The 25,787-nt window shown below is 38.1% G+C and overlaps 1 protein-coding gene and 1 long non-coding RNA gene across 3 annotated transcripts in view; one reads left to right on the top strand and one right to left on the bottom strand.

The window, feature by feature from the left end:
• GABRG3 (gamma-aminobutyric acid type A receptor subunit gamma3) overlaps nucleotides 1-25,787 on the top strand; it is a 330,335-nt gene that overhangs the window by 124,975 nt on the left and 179,573 nt on the right. The window lies entirely within an intron of this gene.
• Nucleotides 4,942-8,078, bottom strand: LOC118253616 (uncharacterized). The gene is made up of 4 exons (XR_004780475.2): nucleotides 7,929-8,078; nucleotides 7,123-7,280; nucleotides 5,855-5,981; nucleotides 4,942-5,067 (listed from the first exon to the last, which is right to left on the bottom strand). It is a non-coding gene; the product is annotated as an uncharacterized LOC118253616 (long non-coding RNA).

The following is a 25,787-nucleotide window of genomic DNA, read 5'->3' as shown; positions in this document are numbered from 1 at the left end:
CTAAGGGTGATTCCTTCTTTTCATTTAGCCTTCAGATCTCTAAATCTCCCATCAGTTTTGATACTGTGTAATTTGGGATACACTGTACCTGATTATTATGCTGTTCTCTTTATAATCCTATTCATTTTCCACTGTAGCATCAGGGAATTTAAGCAATTTAAAGCATATATATATACATATATATGAAGACTGAATAATTCAATCTGTAAGAAGTGTGGTTGATAATTCCTATCCATCATGTGAGTTTTCTTTCACATATTCGCATAGTCTACTTTCAAAGATATCTCATAAATTATAATATCATATAAAATAGTATATATCTATTATGATGGGCACTTAGCCATCAAACTATGTGAATCAATTGAAACCAATTCAGAAATATAGGTGGATGCATTGTGTAAATGAAAATAATATATCATTCTTCACTGCTGTAGAATATTTGTCCATAAGAGATGAAATTTGTATACTGAGTTACAGTCTCTGCTGACTTCAAAAGATAACATGACCAAACTACATGGCAAGTCTCTTTCCAAGATATTTTTCTTAAAATTTATTTGAGTTGAATTATTGGCATCTTTTAGAATCAGAGCTGACTCTGGCTGCAAAAGGAATACAATGCAAAGTAAGCATTAGTAGTAGTGTCAAAGAACTCTGCTTATTTAAAGTTTAGGTCTTTTTTTGTTTTGTTATTATTGTTGTTTTTTTCTTTCTTATTGTAGACATGCCTGGTACATTGATTTAAAATAAAAGGTAAAAGCAACTCCTGGTATCCTGACGTGTCTCAATACACTTCGTAAACTGATATAGCTCAGTCTTAAAAGTAGTTAAATGTTTTTCTCATCTAAGTCCTACTGGTACTCTGTTTCAGAACCTTTCCTGGTCATCAAGTCTGTGGACACAGAAGCATTTTCAAACCAGATGAACAATAAATCAATTTGTTAAATATGCATTGTAGGCTGATAATTATGAACACTAGTTAAACCATGCAACTGTGACAGGCTACATCTACACACTGAGTTACCCAAGCAGTCTTATAATTGCTGGAACATCTGCAAGAAGATATTGATGCTTTTGTATAAATACTATCTTCCTTGATTGAGGTATTATAATACCCCAAGTAGTGTATTCAGCTCTTGCTATTAAACTTAGCTGATACTCTTAGAACTTAGTCCAGCTACTCAGCAATTGGACTAAGTCTTACAACTTCTATGTTTTTAAAAACATGACATCAAATTTTAGCTGTTCTTCAGTAGTGTCCATTATTTGTCATTCTAAACATTATTTGCCTTTCCATTACTAACATTTGTTGAATTCTAGCCTTATGTTCTGATCACTTTTTATGGTATTGTCCCTATCTAAGAAACACACTGACTCCATTCTTTTTTGACTGAACATTCAGGATACCCAGATGTCTTTTATTTATATCAGCTTTCCTTCTGCTATGAGGCAGGAACGCTGAAGCCTCCTTTCTCCTCTTCAAAGATGCTGCAACTTAGAACATCTGAGGAGCATAGATGAAATGCTGTCTTGCCAGACTTCTTGCAGTAGGAACAACTTTGAGCTTTTAGACCAAATTTTATTCATACTGTGGCCATGATATTCTGCGGAGAAAATTTTGCAGATCAGTCTCCCCATACACTTTATTAGTGTAAGCTTCTTGATTACTACCAAACCCTTATCTCAGTCAAGAACCAGTAATGAACTCTTGGGCTTACAGAAATTCAAAACTGTCTTTGCATCACATTCCTTAAGCTCTCCAGTCCAACTAAGTCAGGGTCTATCCTTTTCAAAATCTTGAAGCTTGAAGTAACATCCTTTCACTTATATTACAGTGAATTGGCTTACATACATAGAACCATGGCTGCTTGTTATGATGGGGTCCAGTGACTTTAGAGGTAACCTATGTGCTTAGCTTAGGCTAGGCACATGGTTCTGCATTCAAACTACATTTAGGTCTACTGATATAATCAACACGTTCCATATTAGTACTTTACTCGCTCTCCCAGAAGTAAAGCCCAGCATTCTACCAGTTGATACCCATTTGTCCTTTTGTCTATTGCTGTGTCTATATTTATGTTATTTTTCTTCTTTTCTGGGCCAGGAGGTGAACATCTCTAGTCCTTCCCAGTCTCCTCCTCCTACATTTAACACATAAGATTCAAACAAATATAGTCTTCCCAGAGGAAGACACAGAGAAGAAATGAAATTTAGACTTTGCATATTATCTCCATTAATGTAGATATTTTGATCTCTGCAAGTATTTTCACTTCAAATTTGGTTTGTTGTGTTGGAATGGGCAGAGAGAGTACAAAAAAGTGATCCTCTTTGAGGTCTGTGTGCTTTAACCACTGCCTGGTTGTCTCTACAGCTATCCCTTTAAACTGTTCCAGGTATAAATTCAGGAATTCCAATATTTCATATAATTCATATGTAATGAAATGGTAAGAAATTCCATGTCCATGATGAATTCACAACTTTTCTTTAATTCACGCTGCATGAAATTCCTCTCTTCAATGTTTTTCTTTTCTTTTTTTTTTTTTTTTTTCTCAGTATTTTCTAGGAGTCCATTTTCATCTTCTCAGTGAATCTATTAGAAAATCAAACATTCAGTGAAGTATTAACCAGTCCTTGACAGGTTTGTATCTCCTAAAAAAGAAAGTGCAAGGAGTTTAAATAAAACTTGAAGAACACAGTAAAATATCAGATAGTTATCTTCTGGCATTGTCTTTGTTATAGACAAATGTTCTAGAAAAAAATGACTAGGTGATGCATTTCCATTAAAGAGACGTAAAAAATGAACACTTGAATACTAGAACTGCTCTGTTTTTAGTGTTCATAGTCCATAAACCAACTGAGGAAAATACCAGCAGTATCTTATGTTTTCTCAGATATTTTAAACCCATTAAAACTTAACAAGAAGTTCTGATATAACCAAATAAGTTATAAGGAGGGTTATTACATTAAATTTGTAAGTGACTTGCATATGGAAATGACCTTTGCACACAAGAATGAAGCTAAGGGTATATTAAATGCTGAAATTAGCAGATGTCATAGATACCTTTTGGAAATAATTATGGGTTTAACAGGCTGTTATGTTACTGTGCTCCCTAGACTGTGGTTTAACCAGATGCTGTTCTAAACCACTTTTCACACCTTCAGTGAAAAAAAGTCCATTGATATTCTTTGGCTTTATATAGACTGGTTATCCTCCAGCACCCCATTTTAAAGGCTGGTGGGCTGCTGTGGTTGATTCCTTTCCAGTTCTTGGCTCCTGGCCTTAGAAGTGTCATGTTATAATTTGCATTACTACACTCACTGATCTGCAGAGTGCCCTGTGTATTTGCCTGGGACTGGGAAACTGTTCATTGCTGGTGTCTCCTGAGCTTTGAAGCAAAGGGTCAGGAAGTCTTTGAGTGTAGTTATCACAACAAGGATGTATTTAATGTCAATGCTAAAAAGATGCAGTTCCAGATGGAGGTGAAGCAGTATATATTGGCTTATAAGAACACTAGAGATGGTACTTCACTTTCTTTTATTCGAGAGAACAGGGTATGACCTTACTCAGAAATAACATCAATTTTCATTTTACTGGGCATAACACCAGAAGAACAGAGACAGTAAGGATTTTGACGGTGGCCAGGATGTTGCTGAGGAATAACACCCTTTTCAGCAAAAGAAACCAAGACCTCCTGAAAGAAAACCATCTACACCCAACCCAAAACCTTTACATACCCTAAATCAAACTTTACCACACAGAATTGATATCAAGTGCTTTTCATAAGTGTCTACTAAACGCCACCATAGTGTTTGAACATTACCTAGTTGCTCTTTTGCTGACTGCATTCATAATCAAATCTCTTGGCAAGACAAATCTTTCTTCTTTCTCATCTGACATCTGCTGCAATTCCCTTTCTTGCTTCTCATGCTTCTAATCATGATGCTTTGCTGCTGTTCCTGAGACATTCACATATTTCTTTCTCCCCTTCTTTTCATTTCTAGATGCTGTTTCTTTCAATTGCCTGCTGTGGAAAACTCTCTGCATGCCTTACATCTGAGGGGCAGCCTTGCGCTACCTGTCATCTCTCTTTTGACTTGTCAGATTTAAAAAATAAAACCACATATTAAAGCTGTGATGAGCAGTCAGAGTCTAAAACTAATTTGTCCAATGCACTGCTTGAAGATAGAGCTTTCACATTATCAGATACAGTTTATAATGCAGTCTGAAATGTATCTTGAAGCATTTTCATCATTCCCTATGAAGAGAGAGATTTTACAGCGTTCTACCCAGACATTTCTTCCTGGCATCAAAAATAGCATCCGAAAAGTAAATAAACTGATTAGGATACACATGAAAATGTGCTGGGGGTAGTAAGGCAGCAGTAATGTGAACCAGAGGATGCTCTTAACCCCTAAGGCTCCAAATAATCATTATAAAACACCATTTCTTTCACAGCAGACTTTCTGCAGGAGACACAAAATAGATTTTAAGGTACAGTGAGTGCTCTCTTTTGGATGAAAGGGACTAGACAGAGCTGCTTTGTTATTTTGTTTCAGTTTGTCCTTTAATCTTTCCACTTCTGCTGGTGGGGACTATTCTGGTGAATAACATTAATTCACCTCCTGTTGAGCTTTCCTTTGGTTTCCTAAATGGGTACTTCCTCTGTTTCTTGGTCACAGGGATCATATGTCACCAAAGGAAAGACAAACATTAAATGCATGTGCAGTTCTTAACCTTTATTCTATCCACCATCCTGCTTCTAACTCTGCCTTTGTTTCCCCTTCTCCATCCCAAGCAAAAACAAAAATAAACAATCAAAACACAAGCAAACAAACAAAACCACAACATAAGCAGGAAAGTAAATTCCTGTCACCAACACCTTGAATAGTTTTTGTATTTTCCTTTCTAGGTCACTCTTTTAACCTCTTCAAAATGTTGTACACCATAACTCTGTAGCAGCACTTTATGGAGAAGAAAGCTTGACCATGCCATTTGTGCAGATATTCAGTTCTGGGAGAAGACTTGCAGTTGTGCCAACTCATAATTCAGTTGAAATATTTTTTTCTGCACTAGAAATAATGAAATAAACAAACAAACAAAACCAGCTATTGCTTGTTACTTGTTCCTTTTTACCAGAGTCTCAAGGAGAGAAATTTGATCAAATCCCTGATTCCTGGAAAATCTGAGGAGAAACAAAAGACAAAAGCTAGATATTTGGAAAACTTTTCTCCCTGTGGCCAAATGAGTGAAGATAGGTCAATAACAGAGTCTGATCAGAGACAACCTTGCCTTTGCAAACCTCCTCCTCTATAATGACACAGAAGCTGAGCAGTTCCCATGTTCCCAAAAATCCTGCAACTGAGGAGCAGAAGTTCAGACCAAGAAGTCCCAGACACATTTCCTTTCCCCTGCTGACAGTCACATTTAAAGTTAAAAGAGGTTATGTCATTAGCTGTGTCATAACACTTGGAAGACACCTGCAGGACTTCTACCTAATCCCCATAAACTGAGTTTGTGTGGTGGGAGAGGTATACTCTGCACCAGTTTCCACAGACCCCCTCCTTCTCCTCTTGTCAAGTGGGACACCTACAGAAGCTTCCCACAACTGTTATCCTACCATACACCTGGGTTTCTTTCCAAATAAATTTGGAGCCATGAAGGTATGATGCGTAACTAAATCTCATCTCATTGTGTAATTAAAATATGGCCAATGTGCTCTGCTAGGGACTAGTCTACTAAGGGCACCATGGGTTATAACAATCTTTAGTTCACTCACACTGGGTGAGGTTTTCTCATTTATTTTAACTAAATGCTGTGTTGCACAGCATCCATCATAACATGACAGAGATTACTCACAGGCCTCCTGTTCCTATCATGAGACACTGCTGTCTCCTGAATGCATACTCTTCCATGATATTTAGGCAGTTCTTTCATACAGTCTGGTTGGCTGGGAAATGGCCTCATCAGCCAGCACAAAAGCACTCTGGAGAGATGCAGAATATAAACACCATTAGTATTTATCATAGTCCTGGAATAAACTGACCTTGGATAGTAGTTCATCCAGTATGTAATAATTCACTCTGAATTAATTCATGTGATTAGTACAGGTTCAATTCAGAAAAGTGCCCTTTTCCATTTTTGGTATCCCACACTGGCACAGGGAATGAAAATCAGGAATATTGTTCCATACATTTTCTGAGTCAAATCAGAAACTTCTTTTAGTCTATACCAAGTATGCCTTTTCATGTCTTCATCAAGAGTGTTGCAGTAATCTGTCTGCCAAGAACAAACTTGTTATCTTTTGGCCAGCAGCGAAGGAGGTGTGTCCATTGCCAATTAAAAACCATTTTCCCAGATGGTTAGGAAAGCTTTCGTATCAGGTACAGCTAACAGAGCAGATGGATGATATCCATGGATAACTCCAAACAAAGACCAGTTGTAATCCTAAAATGTTGCTACCTCTGACGGTTAGCCAAGATGGTTAGCCAATTTTGGAAGTTAAACTCCTGAGTTTACTGTTTTTGTTGGCTGTGTGTGGCTTCTGATATTTATCTGGCAAAATGCTATGGAGCAAAACTGCATATGATGCAAAATAGAGTGCCCAAGAGAACAGGACTGGGATACCCATTCACAGTATTGACTTCTCACCACTGTGAAAGCAACGATTTGGATTGAAGCCTGGTCTTTCAGGCAAGTTTGTTCCAGAACATCTGATATGATTGCTTTTGAGATACAGGTTGCTGTGTGGACACTTGAGCAGAAAGTCTGTAGCTCAACTCATTTAAGAATGATTCTAGTTTTTTTCCTTGTCACATTTCTGGAACCTCTTAAAAGGTGGTAGATTGTAGGTAGAAGAAACTCTGTGTGTTCATGAAAGTGTGTTAGTGCACCAAAATATCTTTGATTTTTTTCTCTACAAAGGACTCATAAAAAGGAACATGATTTTAATTTTAGATTATGTCAAATTCTTCTAATAAACTGACTGATTTAGCAATACTAATGTTATTTGAGATACTTTTGTATAGAATAAACTTGACTCATTCCTGGTTTTATCAGCACATTCACTGATTTCTTTTGTCGTTGCATGTTACCCAACATTCTATATAAGCAAAATAATCCCATACCCAAAAAGCTTTTTCTGATTCCAGATTCACTGTGAAATACTGAAATTCATCTGCTTAGGAAGCATGTCTTCCTTCAGTCTCCACCAATTTCCACAGTTCTTTTGGTATGCTAAACTTTGTCTCTCTATTCCTTTTTTTATTTTCCTCTGTCATACTCTCTGTGGTAAAAAAAAAAAAAAAAAAAAGCACTTCTCTTAGCGTTTCATTGCAATTAATCTTATTACTAGACAAAAGCATATGATGGCACTTTAAAACCAAACCAAAACAAAAAAAACAACAACACAAAAAGCAAGCAAGCAACCAACCAAAAACAAACAAACAAACAAACAAAAAAGAGCAATACAAATAAAACCACATGTACAAGAATAAAACCAAGGAGGCTTGTAGAAATTTAAAACTGCGGAAGCTTTAAAGACAGCCAATATCTAAGCAGAATACAAAAAGCTTATCTCAGTTCTAGAGAGCTTGGAGAATTTAGTGGCTCCAGCAAGCTGTTCTGAGTCAGTGCAAAGTATTAGCATTTAGCATTAGGCACTACTAAAAATATATAAAGAATGAAAAGCATGACTGTGAATCACTGTTTTGAGTGAAGCAAACTAAGTTTAGTGAGTCTAGCTAGCATGCCTGTAAACCCAGCCGATTTTTTAATGGCTGGGATAACACTGTCTATAATGTGATTATAGAAATAATATTCACAAACTGCACAGCATTTTCTGAGTCTGTACGTTATCCATGTAGTCTTAAGAGATATTATTTCACTTAACCTATGAAGTAATATATAGTTCGACCATCCAGGTGCATCTTACCTTACAAGTGTTGTCTGATCTTTCATCTTGTGTTTCTCTAAAATCTGAAACTCTGAAATCTGTTAAAACTAACCTAGGACAACAAGGTGCCTGTGGGCTCAATGGGCAGCATGCTTAAAGGGATAATTTCTTTTCCACATAGCTAGGTTTCATTCAAAATACAAAGAAAACTTTAAAGCTGCCATTGAGCAGTTTTAATGATGCAGATAAAGAGATGGTCTGTTAAAGACAAGGCATTAATTTGCTGAGAGAAATCTTGAGTTGTAAAATGTGAAAAGCCCAGGAAAGAATATCTAACAAAATAAAGACAAAGAACTCATCTAACACTGTGACAGAACAGGAAAGGTCAGGCTTAAATTCAAAAATAAGAAAAAGGACAAGCCTTGGAGGTAAAGAAGAAAGAAAAAAGCACAAGCTTAAAGTTGGGAAAGAAATAAATAGAAACAAAAACAACGACAACAACAACAAAACTATGAAGAGTACACAACTAGAAAGCTCAACAAACAGTGGACAGAATAATCCTCTAGAAGACTTGAGACATGAATAATTACTCCTTTCATCAAAATGATGGGCCTCTTAGTTAGTGTACACTGTGACACTGTACCCATCTAGCAGTTCTGGCATGAACCTTCCAAAGCAGCCAACCACCAGAGTAAGTGAGTAATCTGGATCTAAAATTCTTCTTGAAACTGATGCTTGCCTGCATTTAAAGTTAGTAAGATGTGTCCGTGGTTCTGAAGGGGTGTCTCAATCTGGAGATGAGATCTCACCCTTTTCAGAGCTAATAATAATATCTGTTTGACTGAATGCTTTTCTGGGGCCATGGTGATGTCTGTGCACCACATTCCTGCTTATTCTGCCATATGGTTATCTCTGTGTGAAAAATCTGACATGCCCTTGTTAGTTAACACAGAGAAGTGTAGGAGGAACTTCTTCATTCAGAGGGTGGTGAGGCACTGGTACAGGCTGCCCAGAGAGACTAAGGATGCCCCATCCCTGGAGGAAGGCCAGGATGGACAAGGCCCTGGGCAACCTGCTCTAGTGGATGGCATCCCTGCCCATGGCAGCGGGGTTGGAACTGGATGGTCTTTAATGTCTCTTCCAACCCAAGCCATTCTACGATTCTATGATATGATTCTATACCACTGCGATTGCCTTCTGCTATATCTTCTGCTGTACCAGCAGTACCAAAGTACTGCAAAGCATAGTTTTACAGTACTCCAAACCCCTGACTATAAATTGGCTGTGCCTATTTGGAACTGAGAGGAAAATAAAAGGGATGTCAAGTCTTTGTAAGCAGCAGATATCTCTGTTTTTCCTCAAAAAAATAACAATAATACCAAGTGAGTCCCATATGTTGCAATGGGCTTGGTTTTGCTTATTTGTTTGTACCTTTTTGTAATGCAGCAGGAATGCTTGTGTCAATCCCAATGACAGATAGAAAGGAAATGTTACTGATACTATGCTGAAGCAAGATGGGGCTGCTTATCAGGACAAATGGCAGAGGCAGGAGACCTCCCACTTCTTGTCTTCTGAGGGAATGCCATGACTTCTGCTCTTCAGTCCTTCCTCATTGTTCTCATTGTTGTGTGAGATAATCAGATGGAGCCTGGCTTTAGAAAAAGTGCTTGCCTCTCAATTATCTACCCTCATTCTATAACACTTGCAGTTGGATTTGGTTTATTCCTCACCCGTATAAGTAACTACACAAATCACTTGCTACGGTTTTTCTCCTTCTTCTCAAGTCATTTTCTTTTCAACAGTGATAGCTGATGAAGGTCTGACAAGTCTATAAATCAAAGTTGTCTACTGACAGAACAGAGGGAAATGACTTGAGAGGCATTCAGATCTTCTTTACAGAATAATATCTCAGCCTGCACCTCTGATTGTTCAAGCTGGAGAATGTTCTGTAAGTTGCCTGAACACAAAGCTGGGTATAGACATGTTTTTTCAAGCTCTTGCTCAGATTGCTGGAAGCAGGTTAGATGCCTTGCTTATCTTGTTCTTCAGCGTATTTAATGAAAATAAATCTGTTTGCTAAGCAAATGGCAAGTGTTTGCTTTTCCATTTAATAGGATTTTTTTTTTAACCGTATCTGATAAGAAGGGCAGCAAAGCACAAAGGTAAGGGAGAGAGGTTTTTTATTTGTTTGTTCTAATATGAGCTTATGCCTTTTTAGTGTAAAAATGAAATCATCAAATCATCGTGTGTTATACCACTGTCCTTGGCAGTAGCAAAGCTGTTGTCCCCTTTGTCAGCGAAACCCTCACTCCTTGCCACCTGCTGGAATCCTAAACTCTGAGCTGGGTGGATAGGCTCCTTACACAATGGACAGGAAGAGATGGCTCAAGCTGAGGGGAAGCTGCCTAAGTTGCTCACAGAAGAAGTACAAAGGAAAGGGGTTAAAGGAACCACGAGCTGACATTTGCACAGAAGCAACACATTGTTAGAGTGAGAGATATAAAGTCTTTCTATTAGACATTCAAAGTTGAGTTAGTATTATGCTTCTCTTCCTCTCTGTGCTTCTCAGCCTCATTTTTGAGAACAGAATGGTGCTCAAAGTCAGTCCTAGAATAAACTAACAATGTCATTTTGGGGCACTGACCTGGAACAGGAGAAGACTTGAACGATGTTCACATACTCTTCCTAATCTGTTTAGCTCCCTGAAGCTATTCAACATGCAGTTGCTGTTTGCTTGTAATAGTTATCTGTATCTCAAAGCTCAAGCCAGATTGTCTTGCATTTGTGACAGCCAAATTTATGTAATGGAATTATTTCACCAGCAGTCTTCTCTCTTCCTTGTCCATCCTCAGAAGTGATCCATGTTCCTAGTTTTGCTACCCAAGATTTTCCTGAACCTTGCTGAAAGTGTGCCTTGCCTGTCATTAACTTTAGATGATTACAGCCATTCAAAGCAGATATTCAAAAGGCAAAGGTGATCTGTTTCCTATCTTATTTCTACTGGTGAACCCACTCAAACTTTGAAAGCTGGCAGCAGTTTGTCCTTTATTAGAATTGCCCTCATATACAAGTCCATTGAGGATGACATGGGAGCCTGGGACCATGCTGCTCAGAATGGTTTGAGAAGCTGTTGCTTCTTGGAGCCTGAAGGCAGAGAATGTGCTTTGATATCCATGCGCCCTCAGGAGAGACATTATAGAGGTGAGAACACTTCCTAGGAGCTTAATTGATGGAGACATCAGTGAACAGCTGAGCACAATATAGGTCCTTGTGTGTTCCAAAGGGACAAGATCTTAGCTCACATTAGGAATCAGCTGCCCTGTAAGTGTGCTTCCAAGTGTGATAAAATCATGTGATTTAGACTGAAATGCAAGGTATTTGAAAAATAAGTTTGTGCTCAAGAAATGCATCATAGATTCACACGTACAAAGCACTCAGCTTGTTCAGATGAAAAGTGGGTAACGTAGATAATTTTCTGAAGTTCAGGCAGTCATGTATTCTTAAATGCCTGTAAATCTGTTGTTCTAGACCTCAGTTTCACTGTGTTTATAGGTTTATAGGTAGTTTTAAAAGTGCATTCAGGAGAAGCCTGCATATACCTCATACCTGCCAGATGGATTTGAATCAGAAACTCTGCAGCCATGTAGCTTGTCTTGCAATGTTTTGGCTAAGAAACTTGGCATGGAATTCAGTGTGCTATCATTGCCTGCAAAAGTCTGTTTAGATGTACTGAAAATATGAAAGAAGGCTGCAATAGGACTGTACATGAGTTTAGATCTGTTCAGTGAAGATTTATTTCTTCTTTTATTTGCTGTACAAAGCTTCAAGAGAGGGGAAGGAAAGGAGAGATACCTAAGAACATAGATGTCCTACCGATAAGAGTACTTCATGAGTTGGGTTTTGAATGTAGTTTTCCCATATTCCAGTTTGGTACTTTTCCTAGGGCAATATATACATGTATTGTGCCTGTCATTATTTTTTACTCTGGACCTTAGGCAAGCTCTGAAACTTTTCATGGGTTTGCAGATTTGGAAATAGGAAAGCTTCTGGTTTCTGTTGGGATACAGAAAGTTTATTCCTAATGTGGTAGTAACATAAGATAAAGTACTTTATCATCAGAGTTCAAAGGCTGTTTTTAACTATTGAAGTTTTTTGTTTTCCCTTGTAGAATCTGTGTTAATTTGGGGCTCAATCTGACTCTTGAACCCAATCTCCATATTCTGGTTATTTCCTGATTCTACCTTGGCTTTTGCACTTCTGCTCATATATGAATTGTGTCTGTTGGCAGCCCACTCTTTCACACCGGCAAAGAGTCTGGCTCCAGTTCTAGTATTGCCCTGCAGGCATTTGAGAAGCACCAAGTGTTTCTTGGAGGGAGAGAGGGAGGTAGGATAGGATTCACTAAAATAAATAAATATCCCCTTTTCCCCTTTTCTGTTGTTCATGACTGAGGAGATTATACTCTTATCTGCTTAACTGCACATCTCATAACTCAATTCGACTCTTACCATGTTGTCTAGAGGTCTCCAGAAAGCCCTCTGGTGTTCTGTGATCCATAATAATTATGAAGGCAGTGGTAAAGAAATAGGCCAATAGGATCGACAGTCCAAACTACTTTTCAACGTTCCTTTCCCAGGCTGTAGGTTTTATTTCTCAAATGTCTGTCTGTCAAATTCCTGCAGATAGGAAAGATCGAAAGGTGCAGGCCAGAAGTTACAGGGGACTGATTATTTCTTTGCCCAGGGAGCCTTGTAAAAGAACAACACATTAACAACAACAACAAAACAGAAATTCGCCATCTTACAGAAAAGAGACAAGCAATGAAAAGAATTGCTCACAACAAAAAAAAATAGTATTTTCTATTCTCATATAAAGGTGAAAGAAACATCAAAAGAGCAGCTGACTAGAAAGATATCCACAATCATCTTCAGTAGGCTTACCAGAGAACTTGAAAAAGAGGCCTTTTACAAATCCACCTCCGTCATCCTTTTTCCCCCCTTTTTTATTAACTAAACAAGTGAACCGGAATTATCTTCAGCCACTTTCATTATTTTCTTATGAGTTCTGTAAATGTTTTAATACAAGAGAGATAAACAAATAATAGATTTTATGTAAGTATCGCTTGCTAATGATGCTATCAAGAGACTCAGAAGCAGGAAATGGGAGGAGTTGATAAACAGGAGAGGTTAATTGAAAGTGCCGTGCAAAGTGGGTTTAAGACATGGCTGCTGGGTGAGGAGACTGTTGTGTTCCTTCAGTTCAACCAGGCAATGAATATATTTGATTATTTGATTAAAGGCTAGTGTACATATGAGGAATAATGCACCTAAGAGATGATGGGGAAATATACTGCAGAAAGACTTTTATTTACTGGGATCAAGGAAATACATAGCCAAGGAAAATATACCCAAAGAGACCTAAGCATCTCTCCTTGTGTCATCCAGGTAACACCTGGACTTTCTTCAATGTCAGGTATGAGAAGACTGTGATGTGCCATGTCTTGTTCTTCCTACATAGGAGCTCTTTCAGGCCCTACCCTCCTTCCACATTTTATCATGTTCTGCATATTTTGTTTCCTCACATGAATGTGGCTCATCAACAATGCTAACGTTCTCTGAGGCCCCAAACTAGAGTAAGCCTGGACCAGAACAGCATCTGACTAGAGCATTAGAAGTTGGGAAATCTTACCAAGACATGTTTATTTAGACTCATGAACTGCATCTAAATAGAGCAATGGAACTATGGGGTTAGAAAATATTTCAGAGACAAGGAACATGCTGTATTAAAGCTGAATTAATATTTGGGAAGTGTTATAAAGTGCCTAGTGTTGTATTTCATTAACAATAGACGCGTTATATGACCCAGAATTACTTGGTTTCATAGCACAAAATGGGACTTCACTATCTTCCAAAAGTAAGGCTTTTATAAATATTAATATGGAGATCAAACTATGAGAAATGAGGAAGCTGAAAGAGATTGAGAGGGTTCCTAGTCCTTGACAGATATTTCTATATTGGTCATAGAAATGTTCACTAAATCTTAGCTTCTGCAGAAGAAATATATTATCTGGCAGCTAAAATGGCAAGGGTTTTATATTATTACTGTTTTTATTTTTTTTTATTTTTATTTTTTCTGTTTACTACATTACTAATGTATAAAGAAGAAAGACATTAAGATAGCTCAAGATCAACTTATTCCAATGTTATAGGTAACCCCAGTGTGACCGGTTATTTTTGCATCTCACTTGTCCTTATCAGATGTTGTCCTGGTGTAAACAATGTATAAATGAATGTAAAGAAAAGTCAGATCTGAAGACTATGAAAGTAAGGCAAAAGGTATTTGAGAGAGAGAATCTGCAAAGGAAATACTGTATGAATAAGATAGGTGAGGTAGATTGCACATTTATATATACATTGAATAAAGTATTATCTAAATAGTTTCAATGACTGAGCTAATTAAAAATAACTCAACTGAGTCTGAGCAAACTCACAGTGGAATTAGATGAGTGGAAAAGTGCTAACATCATTGAAACCCATCCCATGTTGAAGAAAGTTGCAGCTGAATTTCTAGAAGAAATTGTGCTGTTATCAGACAGAGAAAGAAGTAGCTGTACCTGGGTTATACATGTTTCTTTTGCACTCACTCTTGACTCTCAGGTTTTTATAAGTACAGCCAGTACTGCTCAGCAGGTTGTGTTCATCCAAGATGCATTGAAAATTGGTCTACAAAAAGTATCTAGACCATTGTCTATATTAGAGGTAGCATTATCTTCTCCACCATTATTGATTCTGTTGGTCATTTGGACACTGGTGCTGTGTTTCAGAGTGAGGAAAGATGGATAGAATGACCCTGTAGTGAAGAAGTTGGTGGTATCTGTCTTTGGTATGTTATAAACATGATTTGTGTTCACATATAGATTGGTTCTGAAAATAGATGGTCAAACACCATTAATCTATTTTTTTTCTAGTTTATATCTGGTTTCTAGGAAGTAATTCAACTCCAGGAACAGAATCTGCTAATGCTATTGAACTCTCTTCCCAAGAAAAGCTTAGCCTTTGTTCCACATTTGCCTCAGCAAGCTGCTGTTTTTTTTTTTTGTTGTTGTTGTTTTTGTTTTGTTTTGTTTTGTTTTTAATCCAAAGAAGTGCATAGTTGGGCCCTGCTATAATGCAGTATAGCAATGACTGACTGGTGTTTTCAGCTAACCTGTTTGACTTCTCTGAAATAGGCTAGAAACGTTTTCACAGTCAGTTGCAACAGAGAGGTGGTGTGAGGAGCTGTTCTTACTGAACCTCAAGTATTTCGCCTCAAGTTCCTTGCGCTGCATGTTACTCTTCTAGCTCACCACTCCCTAGCCAGTGTTTATGCTTGCCCTCAATAATTGTGATCCCTTCTCACCATTGCCTTCCAGCAGATCCCAGTCTGTGACCTGGGAGGCGAAGTAGCCCAATAGATATCCAGTAGCTGACTGTGGTGACATGAGTGTCAATCAAGAGGCTTCTACACTTAAAACCACCCAACCACACTGCGTCCTCCCCAAGCCCAGCTTGTATTTGCATCCTAATGCGGATTTTGAGTCTATGTGAACAGTGACACTTAGTGGCAACTGCCAGAACTATGCCTTCAGAAGTGTAGCCTGTGTTTTCACTGGAAAGTTTACAAGTTGTGATATTGCAACATATCTAATTGGCTGGTTCTCTCTCTGAGGTAATCGGAAAGGTCAACAGTAGCCAGGCAACTTGGCTTGCCAGTGGATTCGTTCATGTGCTAGCTAAACTCTGTTATAAATGGAAAAAAAAAAAAAAGGGGGAAAAAAAAAGGAACAAAAGGAACACTAACTTGTCTGAGTCTGAGTCACATTAATTGATGTAGGTGATGGTGTTTGCATGTGTAAATGCTCTTCTCTGTATAGTGTGATTAAAATTATTTGGTATTAGTACTTGAAAAATCATGAAGTCCTGGTACAGAGACCAGGTTCAATTATTTCTAAATCCCTATTAGTTCTTTCTTTACTATGTACTAGTCTCATTATTCTGGGTTGCTGGCCTTCACCTGATCTTTTTTGCCCTTTATAGGTAGTGCTTTTATTGGCTACTCTATCTCTAGATGAGATAATGGTTGGACAAATGTATTTGACTCACTTGCATTTATGGAAATGGGAAGACAGACTGAGTGAATGCCACCTTTCATTAGTCCTCTGAAGACTTACATTTTTCTTTTCTCCCTTTCTTCTTAATTTTTCCTGTTGACTCTTGGTTTGTGTTGCTGTTTTTTCTGCATAATGTAAAACATTTCCACTGCTGAACATGCCAATTGCTCTCCTTTTGTAAGAAAACTATTACCTGAAATTGATAACTGGTATGTGTCTCAAATAAAATGTGCAGCTGATTACCTGTGGTTGTGATTTCTCCTTGCATAAAAGGAAATATCCTCATTGTTGACTGCAGATCAGCTACAAAAAGTGGGGAATTGCTTTGCACATTATGTTGCACACAAGGAAATGTTGTCTTTGTTGTCATGTGCATTATGGAGCATTGTGTCTTGCTACATTGCTGCATACCTACATAGCCTGAGGGGTATAATGCTGTGAAGACTGGGATAACTGAGGATAAGATAGAGACTTTGCATTTGGCAGGTAGTGTTGCTAGATGGCTATATCAATTATTATTTTTTGTCTCTGCCATGGGTGAGATAGAGTGAACAACTACCCATAGTGGATCTGGATACTTGGCTTTATTTAGGAACAATTAAGATTATATTTTATTGTCTCATACAGTCACTTGTTCCCCCCTCAGCACTGCATTCAACAGGGCTCAGCTTCCCTCCCCATCAGGGAGATCACTGTTATTCTAGGAGGGTGGGACAGAAAGTTGTGTCAGTTTGTGCTGTGCAGCTGCTTTCCCGTCTCATCTGTTTGTGACCAAGGTCCCTGGGTGTCCCCAGTGTTTGTTCCCATGCACCTCCCTTATCTCCAGAGTTTTCCCATACTTCAGGGGTCTTTCTTCCATTGAGGATCTTCACCTTATGGGACCCTTTCTCTGAGCTGCTAGCGCCCAGTTTTCCCAGAATCACAAGGCATGATCATCCTCCTAATTGGTGATACTGTTTCATGTTTGTCTTTAATTGGAGGATTCAGGATACAGCACTCCTCTTTAGACCTGGTGTTACCAAACTCTCCAACCAGCCCACACAGTCTGCAGACAGCAAGCTGCACACTTGTATGTGAGAGTTCAAAAGTTCAGTTTGGGACATTCACCTGCTCCTCATACATCCAATTATCTGCCACTAATAAGCATTCACAATTTAAATTGTTTTTGTTGTTGTTGTTGTTATTATTTGTTTTGTTTTGCCTACAACAGTCTCAAAGCACAAGTTTAATTTTATTTAGAGATGCATCATCTACTTGTCTTTTAGCTGCAACTAACTCATTTCTTGCCAGATCTTTTCAACTTCCAAAGCCTGGAGTTTGTTAGGTTCACAAGAACTTTGCAATAAACTTTATTTTAAATTTAGTCTGTACTTAGTTAGTGTTGGTTTACATACACACCTTTTTCTTTCTTTTTTTTTTTTTTTTTCCCCTCTGAATCTGCAACAAATTGACTGTCTCTACTGAAATCTTTGAGACAGGGCCCACTCTTCAAGAAGTTCTCTTTCCTCCAGTTCTGCTATGCCTGAAGTTATGTCTAGATAATGTGATTAAGAGCAGGCTTAAATGTGGACTAAGGCATTTTGTTTCTCCCCAGGATTTGCTTGCTTTCTGTATTGGTGACCTTAGCTTAGATTTAGCTCAACTGTAGATAAGAAGATGGAGCCAGATTTGTCTGGTGCACGGTGGGAAAAAAAATGTGCAACAAACAAAATCTGCAACACAAGACATTCATATTTGATATAAGGAAAAAATACCATGAACTTTATCAGACATTGGACCAGGCTGCCCAGAGAGGCTGTGAAATTTCCTTCCTTGGAGATATTAAGAGGTCCATTACGTAAAGTCTTGTTCTACTTGATTTACATGGACCTGCACTGAGCAGAGGGTTAAACCAAAAAAAAAAAAAAAAGAAAAAAAAAGACCTTAATCTCAAAATCATGGTGACTCACTCCCATTACGTTTTCCTGAAGCTTAAGACATGCTTGGAGAAAATGCTTATCTAAAGCCTGAAGAAGGCCAGTCAAACCTTGTATTTGTTGCTTGAATTTTCTGACTTGTAGTGATCATAACAAGAGATAAAGAGATAGTGAATTTACACAAATCATTCATTACCACAGTCGATATTTTGCCAACTAGAACTCCAAATAACATATTTAATGGCAGAGGCAAAGAACACAGAGGCAAGACAGGAGGAAGGATAATCATGTTTTTTTCATAGTCTGCTTGGCCAGAATTATTAAAATGAACAAACAAAAAAGACCACTGAATCCAAAAGAGAAGCGCTATAAATTGAGCTAATTTTTAGGTGGTGACTTTCTTCATCTTTTCTGAAAATCAAGGCCTCTTTGGGTATCTCTCATAAGAACTACAACATGGAGGCACCACAAATCACTAGTTACTTTGAAAAACTAGCTTCTATATAAAATTAATTATTGTTCCAAATGAATAGCAATCAAAACAGCAGAGCTAGTTAAATGAGTTTTGAAGAACCAGTATTCCATGGAATTACATATCTTTGTTGCAATCACTAACAATAAATTTATTCAGAATTTGGTATAAAAGGAAACTAAAAGACGAGTTCCATGCTATGCAGAAATGTCTTTTATTTATTTATTTGTTTACTTTTTCCCCCTATTGTTTGCTTTAAAGAAAACATGTTTAATTCATTTGGTATGAAGCCAATGTCAGTTCTAGTTGTCTCTAGTTTATATCTGATAACCTTACATTTTAGAATCATGAAATGACATGGACCTGAAGGGACCTCTGGATGTCATTTGGTCCAACTCGCCATTTAAAGCACAGATGACTCAGATCAGGTTGCTCAAGCTTTTGTCCATTCAGATTTTGAATATCTCCAACAACCTCTCTTTGCAGACTATTCCAATATTTGACACTGTTATGGTATTTTTTATCTATTTTTTTCTTTTTATAACATCTGATCAGAAACTCCCTTGTTATGCCTTGTGTCTGTTTCTTCTTGTTCTGCCACTGTACTCCTCTGAAGAGAATCTGGCTCCATTTTCTCTATGCCTTCCCATTCAGTAAAGACAGAAAAGACTGAAACACTTTGACTGAAGAAAATATTTTGATTAAAAAAATAAAAATAAAAATAAAAACAGAAAACAAAAATGGATAGATTCTTGCCCACTTTCTATATGAACCTTTTCCTTTCTGCATGTCTTGGGATAAAAAGAATGTGTGTGTGTTGTGAACCCCGAATGAGTGAGTAATGAACAGCTAGTACAAATTTTGAAACAAAACTAAGCTTCTGAACTTGTGGACTTTGTTAAAAAGTGTACTAAGTTGGAAGTATGAAAGCATATTTGAGGGAAGAGTTTTAAATGTAAATATTTGCATCTTAAAAATACATTTTCTGTTTCAGAATATTTCTAAGAATAATCTTGGAGGCATAAAGTGTAATAATAATAAAATCTTCCTTACGTATTTTTATCTCTTGATGTTCTACATATTTTCACAGAAGAATGAGTGCAGTTAAATTATTCATCGCCCCCCCGTTCTTTTGATGCTGAGCTGTTTTGCAAGTGCAATTCTTAATAAATTTTACAAGGTAAAATCTGAGAGCTGGTAAATGTTTGGAGTACCTGACCCCAGAAGGATCAGTGTTAGATTCTTGCTGCTCAACAACATAGCTCTACTTTTCAGCTCTGAAAAGCTGGTATCTATATTTTCTTTGTGTATCCTTTCATACTGAACAACACATTGCTTTCATTTCCAGGTATTCCTGTAATTGTGCCTTCCAAGTGCAGCACCACAGCACCTTCCAAGTGCAGTACACAGTTTGATGTGATTGCCTGTTACGATCTCTGATTATGATGGAAGTGTGTTTCCAGCTACATCACTCCATCTCTCCTCAGTCAAATTCAATTTCAGTTGGAGGGAGCTCTGCCATCCCCTGCCCGTCATTTGCTATTGTCTTCTTTCACTGAGTTTAACCTGTTGATGTTCTGAGTGCCAAAGGCGTATCATTTGATTTTAAAAAGCCGCCTCCTTGGTGAACACCTCAGGGTATTTTCAGCTCTATTTAGATTTGGGCATTGCAGTTTTAAATTGCTACTTTGGGCTCTATTGAAAAAATTTAAAAAATAAAATGTCAGTGTGCACAAACAGGTAATTGAAAATAGCACTGCCTAGGAACAAATACAGTTTTCCTGCAGATTTCCTTAGCTTTTGTTTAAAAGCTCAGCATTAGTGTTTTTTTTTATATATATATATATTTTTTATTTAGTACAAATGTTAATCATGATAAAATGTCATTGGCTTGGGTAGCTGTATAATGGTTGTTAACATATCCATTTATGCAAGAACAAATGATCTGCAGGAGCTGTGGTACACAAAAGTAAGAAATCCCAGGTAGTCATCCATTAACCTCAGGAGTGTAGTTGCCATTAATTTATGAATGTTTGTTATTATTTTTCACCATAAAATACTTTATTTATTCCACACACATTCAGGTTATAGTAGTATAGTGTCTGTGAGTGGTAAAATACTCAATATTCAACATCCTATAATCATAAAATATGTTTATCCTGGAGTCACAATAAATCTTTGAATTCTGACAAAACGTATAGACTGCATAGTTAGTATCTTGATGTCTTGTCAACTCTGAAGTCATTTATACTAGTGCAAATAGTTAGGCAACATTTTATGAACTTAGCCTTACTTTGCCTCCCTTTTGCATCTGTGTAAATTCTATACAAAGTGCAAGATATTCATCTAGTTTCAGTGGGAGCACTATAGATGAAGGCCATAGAGAGAGCTCAGATAATTGTCTGTGACAACCTAGGTTAAATTTTCTTTAACAAACGTTTTAGCGAAGTGATCATTGTTTTCATCTCCAAAACTTAATTTAAAAAATCTATTCCAAAACATTATTTAAAATAAATTTAAAAAATCCATGAAGACCAAATCAATATGTTTTATCACTAGTTTGCACTAATACTTCTCAAGCTAATATTTTCTTACTCTAAATACTTTATTGGCAAGATATTAGTAGTGAATAAAGCATAGATTTCTATTGAATTTGGTAGATCATTTCATTTCATTTACAGATGGGTACAGATCTACTGTAAAGCATTGCGGACACTTAAAGAATTTTTGTGTGTATCAACTGGTGCAATGCAGTTTTCTATACTGCATTAAATGGTGTAATTGGATGATTCCACAACCTTCTCTTCCTTTCTTCTGGTTACCTTAAGTCAGTGTCTTTCACTCAATGCAGATGTATCTGTAAACAGTAACCTGCTTTGACAGAAAGTGGTCCACACTATTGCCTTGTGTGCTCTTGGTCCTCCATAAACATGAAAAATTTAGGTAAAGAAAAAGAACCCTGTAAAATAATCTAAAAAGCAGAAAGCATAATTACGTTGTGAATGCTACACATGCTCCCAGGAAGACATAAGGAAGACTGAGGGATGGGAGGATTTTATTGACCTAAGCATTTTGGAAACCAAAGTCAAAATGATGACTTCAGTCTGTGGCATTAAACAGGTCAACCCTGAACTGTCTTGATAATATCACACCAGACTGGCTTTTGGAAGGAGTCAAGCACTTTCTCTGCTGCTCGTAGGTTCCTTCCTATTGGTTTTGACATCACTTGATGTTTACATAGTGCTATAGTGGCTTTACATTTGTTGAAATTCTAGGTCTTACAAGATTGACTGTTGGTATGAGAAAATGTGGATGTTGATCTTTGGAAGTCCAAGTTATTGAAATTGTGTTCACTTCCAGTCAGTCTTCACTCATTCACAGATGTCTCCCAAAGAAATCAATATGCCTTTTCAATCAGTGTCTCTTTGACAACCGCTGTTAGAGAAAAATCCTTGCTGATGTTGCCCACATGTCCATAAGGCAAGTCACAGGGGACCCATATTCTCTGTTATGGGCAGGTTGTAAGGGGATCTGAGCATGGAGCAACAGTTACTTTTGGGTATGTTTTACCAAGGGATATGACCCACAGCTGTTCCTGTGCCCAGCCTAATGCCTAGGTAAGCATTTTGCCTCATGTGAGACCATGACATGGAAAATCTTTTCCCTCTCTCAGCAGTCCTGTGATCTTGTGGTTTCTGGTGCTGGGATGCTGAGCACAGAGCGCTGGTGATTTAAGCTGTTTGGCTTCGCTGGAGAGTGAGTCAGGAGCACTTGCTTAGTCAGGCGCAGCTGACAGTCGGTTGCAGAAGCGGTCGTGTATTGCCTTCCATCTGTGACCGTCACTGCTCCCGCGTGGCTGACCACAAAGCCTGCATACCTGCCGCAGCTGAGGCTCTCTGGGCAGCTCTGCTTGCTCTCGTGCCTGCCTTCTGACAGTCTTCTCTAACTTTGTGAGAACAGTTCAAAGCCCTTTCTTCACAAAACAGGCAGGTTTTCCTCACAGGACAGGCAGCAAGGAGAAACGATGGCTATGCTCACATTGTAGGCAGAGTAATGATGGTGTATGAGGTGCCAAAACCACAGGATCATTCCAAAATCCTTGTATACTGAAATCATAAATGTTTAGAAGTGAAAAATTGATTTATAATGTTTAGGTATAGATTCTAGCACAATTGGGGGCACAAATGGGGGGTGTGTGTCTCAGAGCACCTAGATATTACTATCCTATGCGTAGTAATATCATAATTTAAGAAATGATTTCTTCAGACTTATTCCACTCCTAAGCCATTACTTATCTTGACTGCATTGTGTATTATGCATGAAGACAAACTTAGGCTTTGTGGAAAGAATGTTAGCTTGAGATTTCCCATGTCCAAAAGTGCATGTTCTTTAATAATGTGTTTAGACAACATCAGCTTCAATCTAAAAGGATATTCTGTTGTATTTTGTTCGTGGTGTCTGTTACTCTGCTGCTTGTGACACACTCAAGCAGAGGCACACGCACATACAAACGGAACAACCTGCAGGGGAAAAAGGGAAAACCCCAGTCTTAAACAAAGATGATGAAAGCTTTTAAAAAGGCAATATTCTCAAATACAAAAGTGGTTAAAGAGGAGCAAGAGGAAAATATTTAAATGCAACTCTATCCATTTCTACCTGCTAATAAAGAGAGTATTTTCTGTGCCTTGTCTAATGGGAAAATAGAGCAAAAGAACTTCCTTTCACACTAGTTTCTATAGTGACAGTATCCTCAAAATCATCTTTATGCAATCAAAAATAGCTTGATAGTACAGTGTAGAAATGGAGCTTAATCAGTTTTCTACCCTGCAAAAACAAAACAGTTAATGATATTGAAAATGAGAATTTAAATTGCATAGAACATTAAATTCTTCTAGGTGAGTAACTGAACATTTGTTTGTTTCTGCTAACGAAGTGAGAGGTTGCAAAGAAAGGCTGTCCTACCCAGCCTCATAACCTCAGTCAAGGTCCGCAGGGTTCACCGTGCTTCTGTGTTTGGGTCCACAGTGTTACATCTACTTATTCCTTCATTTTTGCAGGTGTAAGTGAGTTCTCTTGTTTTCCGTGGGGTCTGTGACATTTCTTCTCAGCACAGACACTAGACAGCTGAACCTGTTTCTGTGGTGGACTAGGAGCAGCACAGATCCCATCTGGTCATATGAACTGACCTTCGTGCTACCACCCAGGAGGTCCAGACCCAGTCCTCTATCGTCTCCTACCCTGCTGAATCCTCTCAGTGAGGTCAGATGAGCTACTTAGCTTCCCTTTCCCCACACTTTTCTTTTCCCCCTGATTCCAGGAGAAGTCTTCAGGACTGGCACAGATCATTCCCCGGTGATTGATAAGGGCACAGTGACTGAAACAGCAGAAACTGAAGGACACTTGTTCCAGAAATTAATTGTGTTAGTGCTTAGGTAAAAGATTTTGTTCTTCAAGGACAAATGCTAGTTGAAACACAGAATTTGAGAAGTTTTCTCTGTCCTTGAAAGTCCAAGAGAGCTAAATCTCAGCAAAACAATAGCAAGTCTGGATGATCTTTTGTGCCTGAATTCCTCCATTCTTTGGGATTTTATCAGGTGGCCCAGGATACCCACAACCCTTTCTGCAACTGGCATCTCCTAACAGTCATCACCCCTTTCTTTCTCCTCTCTACAGTTGTCTCTTTCCTCAGCTGCTCTCAAATCAAAAGTTAAATCATGCCCCTTTTGTCACTGCCTTGCCCCCAAATTCCATTTATTTTTATTTTTATTTTTTTGGTTTGAGTGTGGGGTTCACCCAAACCCAAAATATTTCAGTTAACTTCTGTCTTTCGTTATCTGTGGGCTCATCTTCCAGACAGAGTGGGCAGCAATTTGCAAAGGACTTAGCTAGTTCACGGCTGATTCATTACACACTGAGACATTAAATATTGAGCAATTTTACATAATTAACCAGAATTCCTAAATTACATGCAGGCAGGTTCCTCAGACAGTCACAGCTGATTATGCTTCAGTTACTGATGAATAGTAGCAGTATAAAAAAAAAAAAAAAATCAGTTTCTTCCCAGGATTGTTTTTACAGACAAGTCTGTCTGTCATGATGTAACCATCCCAACAGCATGCTTATTTAGCTGCTTAACTGATTTTACCCTCAGAGCCACAAGGTACTGTTAGAGGAATAGTTCACGAAGTCTAATTAAAAAGAATGACACCATTATTTTTCATGTGTATCTCTGTTAATGTCCTCGTGCATATCAGGCTTCATTATTCTTCATGATTATAGCTCTCTGTTTGCAAACATGCGAGTCGAGAAATAATTACGAATAATGCAGGTCACCCACAAGATCAGAGGGGCAGAAGTGATCATTGAGTAGTTCTGTTCCTGGAAAATCAGAGAGAAGTGCCGGAGCATTGAAAGCCTGCAAGGCAACATATGCCTGATGCTCAAAATGTATAAGGTGCCACCAGCTGTTCAAGGGTTATGTGCAGCAAAGAAACCTTTGATGCATAACCAGTTCTAGGAGGCCTGTTGTCCAGGTGTGCTATCCTCTGTGGATGGAGCCCCTAAGCGGAGAGCCAAGGAGTTGTGTTTCATCCCTGCACTCCCTCTGAGCTGCAGCGCTTCGTGTATGGGTCTGTATGTCACTGTCTCTCTTGGTGAGCAAGTGCTGGCAGTGGTACCTAGGGAAAGCAAGGGCCTTAATGAGTTGCTCTTCCCACCTCTGGGAGAGCGTTGCAGTAACACATACAGGGTTGTATAGATGAATATGATTTCTGGCTGAAAGCTTAAAAAAAATTCACTGCGAATAAATACCATGCTTGTGCGCTGCTGTTTTGAAAGTATTGCTTTACTTCTGGTGAAACTTTCCCCACCTTTTGTTGGAAGTGAACAGTGCATCTTACCCTGGCTTTTAACCTGCTAGCAAAATGCCAGTCTCCTGGGTTGTCCTTCCTACCTGAAGTCATCCAGCAGTGTCAGGGGTCGCAATAGCTGCCCCCCTCTGGTCCATCATTGTCCTTGGACACATGGCATCTGCTGAGTGAGCCATTTGAAGCTATGAAAAACAACTTAAGAAACTCTGATATGGAAGAAAATACCCATAAAATCATTCCTGCTAATTTCACAAATTAGCATGAAATTTAACCGCTTGCATCCAGACCTAAATCTTGGGTTAACATAATTTAATTAAAGATACATTCTGAAAACAGCTAAGACAGGTTGATTTTGGCTGCTCAGGTTATTTTGTTTGAATTTTACCAACTTAGTTCTGTTTCTCTTGTTTTTTAAGGAAGGTGCCTAGCATGATAGTGGTGTATCTTCAAATCAGAGATAAGTCAGTAGGATAAAAATAAACCAGACAGTTT

This window comes from Cygnus atratus, chromosome 1 (assembly GCF_013377495.2).
Source record: "Cygnus atratus isolate AKBS03 ecotype Queensland, Australia chromosome 1, CAtr_DNAZoo_HiC_assembly, whole genome shotgun sequence".
Taxonomy (NCBI): Eukaryota; Metazoa; Chordata; class Aves; order Anseriformes; family Anatidae; genus Cygnus; species Cygnus atratus.
Note: the sequence above shows the minus strand (reverse complement) of the source record. Positions and strands in the feature narration are given on the sequence as shown.